This window comes from Chenopodium album, chromosome 16 (assembly GCF_948465745.1).
Source record: "Chenopodium album chromosome 16, dcCheAlbu1.1, whole genome shotgun sequence".
Lineage (NCBI taxonomy): Eukaryota > Viridiplantae > Streptophyta > Magnoliopsida > Caryophyllales > Amaranthaceae > Chenopodium > Chenopodium album.
This window is the reverse complement of record NC_137849.1, coordinates 3627235-3638158: the sequence shown is the minus strand read 5'-3', so window position 1 is coordinate 3638158 and position 10924 is coordinate 3627235. Positions and strand designations below refer to the sequence as shown.

The 10924-nt window shown below is 33.1% G+C and overlaps 2 pseudogenes; both read left to right on the top strand.

Moving 5' to 3' along the window:
* The first annotated feature begins 3501 nt into the window (after positions 1 to 3501).
* LOC145583751 (cytosolic sulfotransferase 15 pseudogene) lies at positions 3502 to 6886 on the top strand (annotated as a pseudogene).
* Positions 6887 to 9462: 2576 nt separating this feature from the next.
* On the top strand, positions 9463 to 10475 carry LOC145583750 (cytosolic sulfotransferase 13 pseudogene; annotated as a pseudogene).
* Positions 10476 to 10924: the final 449 nt, after the last annotated feature.

Genomic DNA, 10924 nt, shown 5'->3' with positions numbered 1-10924 from the left:
TTTAACCACTAGATCACCTCTTTTATTTATCACTATGTTACACACAAATTGGTTATAATTAAATTTTTTTCCTTAAAAAGTGAGGGGACAACTGTCCCTCCCTTTTTCCCAGAATACCATCCTATCATAGAAGGTAGAATGAGGATTGAATTGAACTCCCATCACTCGGGTTTTTTTTTTTTTTTTTTTTTTGGGGGGGGGGGGGGGGGTGGGGAGGGTGGGGGCTAACCGTCCTTGATTCTCAACAAATGTAGGGGGAAGGGGGCTAACTATCCTTGATTAGTTGATTCTAGAGGTGATCAACATCGACCCGCCTCGTTAGCCCGGTCCGATTTGGTTCGAAAATAGGGCGGGTTTAGGCAAGCCAAAAAACGCAATTTTAGTTAAAAAGTCCGAACTCGGTCCGAAAAAACCTGAAAAGCCCGTTTTGACCCGACAAGCCCGCTACTTTTTTGCGGGTTTGAGCACGAGAAATTATAGTAAGACCCGACCCTGCCTGATTTTTGATCACCTCTAGTTGATTCTCAACAAATGTACAATCATTATTTCTATGTACGTACCAACATTAGGAGTACCTTAATTTTATGAACAATTATAGGTTTCTATTTTTTTTTCCAAATTTATCACAAAAAACGGACTACATGAACATTATTTTAGAATGAAAATAATCAATACTATATACTAATATAATTACCAAACTTATCTCTAAAGTACACGTATCGCATCTACATTAAAAAAATTTCCGCCAAAAACCTTTTTTTTTTGTTTCTTCAAAATTAATAAGTTAAATTTTTTTTTTAATATACAACCCAAACACATAGAACAATAACAACTTTAAATAAATAATTTTTTTCTATGCTTTATAAATAAATAAGAAAAGTGAGATAAATGATTAGAAACGATTAAAAATAATGAACAATGTAAAGTCATAGTAAATTAGTGACTTTTTACCATTTATATTTTTAAAATCAATTCAACTAAAATCTATGGCTGCAAATAGAAAATCACCAAACTAAAAAGGTTTTAATTATCCATTAAGATTAGAAATCGTCTTTAATCCCTTTAACTCTTAATGCATTAATCTATAAAATGAATTGTTCATTTCCTTCTATAAAAAGGATTCTAAATCAATTTTATATTCATAATTTGTCAGCGAACTACAAAAATAGAGATACCATGTATTTACGTGTTTCTTCTATTATAATTTGATTACGTAAACAATATATACAAAACCTATAAACAAAGAGTAACTTTTGTATACATCCGTTTTACAGTAATTTACTGTACATCAGGGGTCAAATTTATCAAATTTAGGATCACTTTTACAATTTTTTGGGTAGCTTTTATCAATAAAGCATAAATATTTCATAACTTTTATTTATGTCAGGGTAATTTTTATTCATATTAGGGTAACTTTTGCTCATTTTAGGATAACTTTATAATAGATATACAATATTTTATTGTACATCCGATTTATTTAAAAGTGTGTCATTAACAAATACAGAGTACAAACTTAATTAGAGTAATTTATAAAAATATATTTTTTCCGATAAGCATCCGAGCGTTGCTTAGACAAAATACTAGTGTAATGACTATTCTAAAGAGTTAATCTATCTTATGTGTCACTATTTATTTGCCCATTTTGACTTTTTACAATTTTAATTACATGCCTTAAAACATACTTTCTCCGTAATACTTTGACTTTTACACTAGTCATATACTGTACTTTGATTAGTTTTGATGATCCACAACATATAGTTAAGGAAAAATAAGTGGTAATGCATGATTTTGTTAAATTTGTCTCAGTTTATACTCCCTCCTTCCCTTATCTACATGCAAACTTTCCTTTTTAGGGGTTTTAAAACTACATGTCTATTTCTATTTAAAGACTATACTTTTTGCAAATATTTCCACTTTTTGATGATTTGTCATTTTTTTTTTTTGGTACTTTTAACATCATTTTTCAACTCTTTCTCTCTCTATCTTTTCAATAATCACCAACTACATTTTCTTTCTCTCTATCACTCTCTAACACCACATGCACATTTGTACTTCCCAATAACGAATTTTAAGGAATCTCTAAATTCCTTATTTCCGTAAAAAAAAAAGGGAAAAAATTAAGCATGTAGATAACACACGGAGGGGGTACTTCATTAATGTTTTCAAAAACCAACATCCCGAATCATGAAACTACCCTCGCCAACTCGAAATATTCTCCAACCTACCCGAAAATAACCTTACCACCTTGCAAAGTAACCCTCGTGGTGGTTTCGAGGATGTTTTGAACTGGGTCAACGCCATAAAATTAGGTCAATGGTAGACTTTCGGCCAAAGGTAGTCTCTTACAACATTTACCTTTTATTAGGTAATTTCTTACAACATATTTTTAATTAGGTAGTTCCTCACAAAATTTAGGTTTTATTAGGTACTTTCTAACAAAAAAAAACCCTATTAGCATTAAAAAATAATAATGGTTGAAATAACCCAGACAAGTTTGCAATGAGAATTGAGGAAGTATTGTATTAACAAAAACAGAAAAAAGTGTATATCTTTAACTAAAAAAGTATATATCTTTAACTCCATTTACTCAAATATTATATAAATGTAATGTTATAAAAGTAGAAATTGAAACAAATTGAATTCGAAAGATCACAAATGATCTATTGTCATTACTCATATACTTGAGTAATCTTCATAACAATTTGTAGATTTTACATGTGAATACCACATAAAAAAATTTCCTGCAAAAAATCTTTTTTTTGTCATTAAAAAAATCAATAATTTTAAGTTAGTTTTAAAGCTTGATATTTAAAAGCAATGAATAGCTAGAAGATAATTTTATTAGGGTAAAATATAAGACTTCAAAATGTCGAATTGTTTCTGTTTATCGAAATCCCTTAGACACTTTTGTTTCGATATGGCATTTTTTCCAAGAGATCGAGGCATGTAAGGGAATTAAACCCGATATAGAAATGATGGAGAAATACGTACATATGTTTTGCTCGGGTGTCTCCCCATGGGGGCCGTATGAAGATCATGTGTTGGGGTACTGGAAGGAGAGCAAACAAAATCCGGAAAAGTTTTTACTTATGGAGTATGAAGGGCTAAAGAAGGAACCACGAGATCATTTGAAAAGGTTGGCCGAGTTTGTGGGTTGCCCTTTTTCGGAGGAAGAAGTGAAAGGAAATGTTATAGATGAAGTTGAAACTATAAAGAGAGATGAGAAGAGATAAAAATGTTATCAATCTGATTACATTCCACCAAAAAAACCAATTTACACAAGCCTTAAATAGAAGCAAATAATAATAACTACCTACAAAATAAAATGCTAAATATTAGGAACACAACTCCACTAACGGCTAATCCCATACTCCACTAACTAAGTACTGCCAATTACATTATTCAATTAGGAATCCTAGGCTACCAAATTCCTAAATAATAGGAGTGGATTTTGATCATCACTCAACAGATGAGATCATAGAACTTTGTAGCATTATAAGGATGAAAGAGATGGAGGTCAATAAGAGTGGCAAGAGTGTACGATTTAGCTTAGAGAACAAGAATTTCTTTAGGAAAGGCGAGGTTGGAGATTGGACCAATCACTTGACTCCTAAGATGGTGAAATTTTTTGATCAAATGCTAGAAAAGCTTAAGATGGCTGGTTTTTCTTTTGCATACTATCAAATAAACTCATAATTCGAAGCTCGAAAAAATCAAGCTAGAATAAGTGATCTTGTTTACTTGTTTTACTCTAGGTTTTTTTTTTTTTAAAGGGTGGCTTACGCTTTCCCCTGCTGGGATAGAGTGCAAGCAACGAAGACACACTATGTTGTTGCGTCTAATGCTTTATTTGATTATTTTTTTTTAGTTCTATTGTTTCGGTTGCTGATTTCAGTTGTAAGTTAAACGATCGAAGTAAGTTTGTGTTTCTATTTTCCTATTATTATTTCAAGTTCTGTTGTTTGATTGTAAGTAATATGATGGAAATATGCTTTATTTATTAAACAAAAATAGATAGTGTTGTTTCGGTTAATTATTATTTCAAGTTCTGTTGTTTCGGTTGTAAGTTAAATGATTAGCAACCTTAGAACCTACAAACAACAAAGCTCAGAAAAATTTGCGAGACGAAATCAAAGAGCTACAACTCTCCCTTCCAAACGAACCATGGTTTGTTTGGCCAATGTACCTCTATCAAGGTTCATGGTGCCTAAGTTATATTTTGGGGGGTATTATCTCATTCAAAACCCGCTTTCAAGCTCATGATACCGATATCATTTTAGCCAGTCTACCAAAAACCGGTACAACATGGCTTAAATCCCTTATTTTTGCCATTGTAAATCGTACGAAATTTTCTGATGATTTTACTCAACACCCTTTCCATACCAAAAATCCTCATCAACTCATCGAAGACCTAGAGATAAATGTTTACAAAGAAGTCAATGGATATGAACCAGACTTATTTGAACTACCCTTACCTCGACTCTTTGCTACCCACATGTCATATTTGTTGGAAATAAGAAAGCAAAACCCCAAAGATAAAAATGTGGGAAAATAAAACCACTCTCTCATTCAAATAAAACAGATAATAATAGCCTTTATATAGGCAGAAAACTAATAGTAATAAGCCTAATCTTAAGCTAACAACTTCCTAAGTAGTGCCAAAAATATAGGAAACATGAATAAGTTAGTGGGCAATCATGTACTACGATTTACTCCACTACACTTTACAAACTTACTAGTTCTAACTACAATACTACCAAACTGCTACTATTATTTAGGATAATAACTAACCATTAACAATTGACTAATTTAATTAATAACTATTAACATTTTGAAGCATCTTTTCTTAACACACTCCCTTGCTTCAAAATTTGTAAATATTGAAGCACGTCTCTTCAAATTTGTGATGCACGTCTCACCACCTTCAATTTTTTTTTTTTACTTGATGCACTTCTCACCAACTCTACTCTTTGGATAATTGGAGCACTTCTCTCCATGGTGCACTTCTCACCCACAACTCTAAAATAGGTTCTCTTCCACGGCCACTTGTGCCATGGTCTCTTGCTCTTCATTTTTGGACTTACAATTTCTTGCCATGTGCCCAAATTTTTGACAATTAAAACACTTAGGTTTCCCCTTATGCCAACAATCTTTTTCTTCGTGACCAATTTTGTGACAAATGTTGCATTGGAGGGACTTGTCTTTCCCCTTTTGATAAGGAGACCTTGTTAGAAATGTCTTTTCGCTCTTGTTTTCATCATTTTCGTTTCTCATGGACCTCCTTTGATCCACCGCATGTAGTGAATTGATCAATTCCGAAACTGTCAACTTTGAAAAATCTTTAGTATCTTCAATTGAAGAACGTTTAGTTTCATACCTTTTCGGAAGACTAACAAGAAGTTTGTCGACCAGTACTCTTTGATTGTCAAATTCTCCACCAAGTAATTTGATTTGATTTGAGATGGACATTAGCCGACTCCCGTATTCCTTGACACCTTCACTACCTTTCATCCCCATCATTTCAAACTCTCTTTTAAGGTTCAAAATTTGCATGAGTTTGGTTTGATGGTTTCCTTCATACTCCTCCTTAATTTTTTCCCATGCTTCTTTAGGAGTATCACAACCCATGATAGTTGTGAATATTTCTTTCGACACTGCCAAATGTAGACATGAAAGTGCCTTTGCAATTTTTGCCATATCCTCATCATATTTTTTGGTTTGGGCTACGGTTGGATTTTGTGAAAGAGGAATTGGATACACATCACTCTCAATTGCTTCCCATAAACTCATGGCTTTCAAATATGATTTCATTTTGATAGCCCATGTACTATAATTATCCCCTTTGAATGTGGGAATGGAGAGTGAAAAGTTGTTTGGGGTAGACATTAGAACTCTCACAATTTTTTAACCTCACAAGCCCTAAGAATCAAATGGCTCTGATACCAATTTGTTGGAAATAAGAAAGCAAAACCCCAAAGATAAAAATGTGGGAAAATAAAACTACTCTCTCATTCAAATAAAACAAATAATAATAGCCTTTATATAGGCAGAAAACTAATACTAATAAGCCTAATCTTAAGCTAACAACTTCCTAAGTAGTGCCAAAAATATAGGAAACATGAATAAGTTAGTGGGCAATCATGTACCACGATTTACTCCACTACACTTTACAAACTTACTAATTCTAACTACAATACTACCAAACTGCTACTATTATTTAGGATGATAACTAACCATTAACAATTGACTAATTTAATTAATAACTATTAACATTTTGAAGCATCTTTTCTTAACAATATTTATCCCTACTGGATTCTATCAAGAATTCAAAATGTCTGAGTTGTTTATGTTTGTCGAAACCCTTTTGACACCTTCGTTTCAACATGGCATTTTTACCAAGAGTTTGAGCCGTGTAAGGGCATTAAACCCGATCTAGATATGATGGAGAAATACGTAGATATGTTTTGCTCCGGTGTCTCCCCATGGGGGGCCTTATGAAGATCACGTGTTAGGGTACTGGAAGAAGAGCAATCAAAACCCGCAAAAGGTGTTATTCTTGGAATATGAAGGCCTAAAAAAAGAGCCAGAAGCTCATTTGAAAAGGTTGGCTGAGTTTTTGGGTTACCCGTTCTCGGAGGAAGAAGAGAAAGGCAATGTTATAAATAAAATAATTGAGCTTTGTTGTCTTAAAAGTTTGAAGGAAATGGAGGTAAATAAAATTGGTAGGTTTACTACTAATTTTGAAAACAAGGTTTTCTTTAGAAAAGGGGAGGTTGGAGATTGGAACAATTACTTGACTCCGACAATGGCTAAGCGTATTGATGAAATGCAAGAAAAACTCAAGGAGGCTGGTTTCTCATCTTCATACTTTCAAACTGAAACATGATTACATCTTAATTAATTTCCCACAACATAGTAGTTCGTTGATACTATCTTATTGATTTTTTTTCTTAATAATTTCTAGTGAGGTTATACATGCTAACATGCAACTAGACCTGATTATTAATTGGGCAGATTGGGTTAGGTCTGGTGTAGGTCTACCGTATCGGTTTAAAGAGGGTCACATTTTATTGGATTAATAGCAGGTCGGGCCAATGTGGGTCGCGGGTCAATAATGAGCGGGCCAACAAAATACATCAATTAAAATAAATATTGGACAAAGTTATTTTTTTAACAAGGACAAAGCCATTATTAAATATATATATATGAATATAAATTTATCTATGTAACTATTTTTACAAATTTATCTACTATAACTTGGGTCTTTACGGGGCTTCCAAGTTGTTATATTTTTTTATTGGTCTAGTTTAGTTAGTCCATTGATTATTTCTGTACGAATATTGGGCCTTGGTTTTCCTTTCTATTTTGGAGTTTTTTGAAACATTATGTACAACTCCCTTCCTTATGTAAAACTCCACCATTACATATTGTTAGGAAGGGATTATTGGTTTTTCTGTATAAAGTTTTGATATTTATGTTCAAGGTGTTTGTTGAAAATTGTAAAATACGTTTTGACTTCTTTATTATAGATTTTGATTCAAGTAATTGAATTCGGACTTAAGTTACTCCATCCTTATGTAACTCCACCATTACATATTATCTCTTAATGATCCTAGATCGATTCCTAGTATGACTTACTCCAGCCTTGAGATATAATTCAGGCTTAGGGTATTCGAGTTGAGTTTAGCTGGGCCAACTCAATGTCAAGTTGGTGGACTCATATATATGGGTTGGGCCTTGTCAGACTATCAGGCCATGCATGTATCTTATCGGGGTTTGGTTGGGTTCAGGTCAGGTTGACCCAGTTCGGGTTTGATACGGGTTTTCGAGTCGTGTAAATTTTTGATCGGATGATGATTAACGGGAATATTATTCCATTAATTAAAACTACTACGTATATCATGATGTATAATTGTATACATTGATAACATGATATTTATCGGTAAAACGTACGTACATAAGTGGCCGTGGTAGATTGGTAGTCATTAATACTACCTCTCTTTTTTATTAGTTGACACGTTTTGACTTTAGCATTATTCACTCAACCTCCTTTGACCGCGTTTTATGCTTTATACCTAATGAAAAATATAGTTGTGTGGGATCTTGCTAAATTCATCACGATATATATTTTAAAAATATTAACTTTTTATAATTTTTGTTTATGAGTAATTAAAGATAATTATGGTTGAATTTGTGCATCGACAAAGGTAACTGAAAAAACATGTCAATTAAAAAGAAACAGAGAAAATATATAATTGCTCGAAAAACTTCATCATATTGAGATTGAAGACTTTAAATACTTCAACGTATTTAACGAGGATAAAGGTTGAATAGTTGACTTAGATGTTGATGAGGAATTGAGGATCCACAAATTTTTTGACGTGGATTCAAAGTTCATCATGTGAACAGAAAATCATTTACTGCTTCCTTTTATATTCTTCTGCAGTGGTTAAGATCCGTAACTCCGTAAGGATGTTGAGTGCATTTTCAAATATCTGCTATTTTTTTTTTACTCTTTTTTTTTTCATTTTTTTTTCCAACAAGGTAGCGAGTAGGGGTTCCCGAGCATGAGTTCTTTAAGCGGAGTAATCGATCTTAATTTTAAGGTCCCCGAAAATAAGAAATTCCAAAATTTGGGGTTTTATTACTCACTATATTAAGGAGTACCTCTATTGTTTCTTATTATTTGCATGGTAATATTTTTGAAACATAAAATATTACTTTGTTGTGAATAATAAGAAACGGAGGTAGTATATACAAATTAAAAAAAATGGTTAAATTTTGGGTGATAGATTATAAAATATATTCCTATGCTTCAACCATCAGCTTAAGTTTTTGATTGAGATGGTCCTTTAACATGATATCGGAGCCAACGTGACATAAAGATCACGGGTTCGAATCTCATCCACCCCTCCTTCAAAGTAGAATTAATTCGCCCCTGGTATGGGAGGGTCCTGGGGTTTTGTGATGTACAGTAAACCTCAATTGTTCACTCATTTGGCAAAGTACCTATTGTTAAGACACCCATTGTTTTTTGATATGGATTATATAATGTAAGGGTTTTTTTTTTTTTTTTTTTTTTTAATTTAAACATTGGTGGTAGTTTTAAGGTTATGAAGAATAGTTAGTGGTAAAATAAAAAAAAATTAAAACTGTTGGTGGTATTTTTAAAATTTTCCTAAAAAAATACTTATATTCTCAGATTTTGTGATGTACATTAAACCCCAATTGTTTAATCACTAGTTATCATATAACTATTCATTTAGTAAAGAATCTAAGACAAAAAAATTAAGTGCTTCATTTTACATATAGCAAAAGGTTATTGTTATAATTAGTATTTTTAGGCTCACCTCTAACTAAATAGCTAACCATTTGTGCGACTTAGCCTTAACCCTTAGGAATTAGATATCGGTTATATATTGCAAGTTTTTTGCCATTTTAAGACTCATTTTATTTACTTAGATGGCACCCTTAGAGCCCACCAAAACCAAAACTCAAGTAGAAAATTCGGAAGACGAAATAAAAGAGCTACAACTCACCCTCCCAAAAGAGACATGGTTTGTTTGGCCAATGTACCTCTATCAAGGTTTATGGTGCTTAAGTTATATTTTTGAGGGCATAATTGCATCCAAAACCCACTTTCAAGCTAATGATAGTGATATCATCTTAGCAAGTCAACCCAAAACCGGTACAACATGGCTAAAATCCCTTATTTTTGCCATTGTAAATCGTAAGAAATTATCTAATAATGATCTTACGAAACACCCTTTTCACACCAAAAATCCGCATGAACTCATCTCACATTTAGAAACAACAATTTACCAAAAGGTCAATGAAAAACAACCAGATTTGTACCTTCACCTCGACTCTTTGCTACTCACATGCCGTATTACTCACTGCCAGATTCGATCAAGACTTCAAAATGTCGGATTGTTTGTGTTTGTCGAAATCCCTTAGACACTTTTGTTTTGGTATGGCATTTTTTCCAAGAGTTTGAGGCATGTAAGGGGAACAAACCCGATATGGAAATGATGGAGAAATACGTAGATAAGTTTTGCTCGGGTGTTTCCCCATGGGGACCTTATGAAAATCATGTGTTGAGCTACTGGAAGGAGAGCAAACAAAATCCTAAAAAGGTGTTGTTCTTGGAATACGAAGGGTTGAAGAAGGAACCAAGAGATCATTTGAAAAGGTTGGCGGAGTTTGTGGGTTGCCCGTTTTCGGAGGAGGAAGAGAAAGGAAAGGTTGTAGATGAGATAATAGAGCTATGTAGCTTTAAAAGTTTGAAAGAGATGGAGGTCAACAAGAGTGTTAAGGTTATATCTAGATTTGAGAACAAGGCTTTCTTTAGGAAAGGCGAGGTTGGAGATTGGACTAATTACTTGACTTCTACGATGGTAAAACAATTTGATCAAATGTTAGAAAAACTTAAGATGGCTGGTTTTTCTTTTGAATACTATCAAATGAACTCATAATTCGAAAACCACATAATCAAGCTAAAGACCGAATTGAATAAGTGATCTTGTTTTACTCAAGCAAGATCTTTCCAAGGGTGGCTGATGTCTTTTTTTCTTTTTTCAATTTATGTTGTTTAGGTACCATATATATTCTTGCTTCATAGTTCATCAGTTTGAAGTTATTTGAAAAAGCTTATGTATTGCTATTTTCCTATTATTGCTTTCTACTTCAATTCAGTTTTCCCAAAGGTCAGTGAATATATACAAGGATACGAGTTAGACGTACACTTGACCTGGGTAGTGATCACCAAATAGGCCGGGGTGATGATGAGTCTGAATTGTTCACGATTGTTAAAGCTCAACTCGTTCAAAACTAGGTCAAACGTCGATTTAGTAAAGCTTTTGGCTCGACTTTGGGTTTGGCTTAAGACGACCTTATGAGCAAATCCAAGTTCAACTCGAGAGCT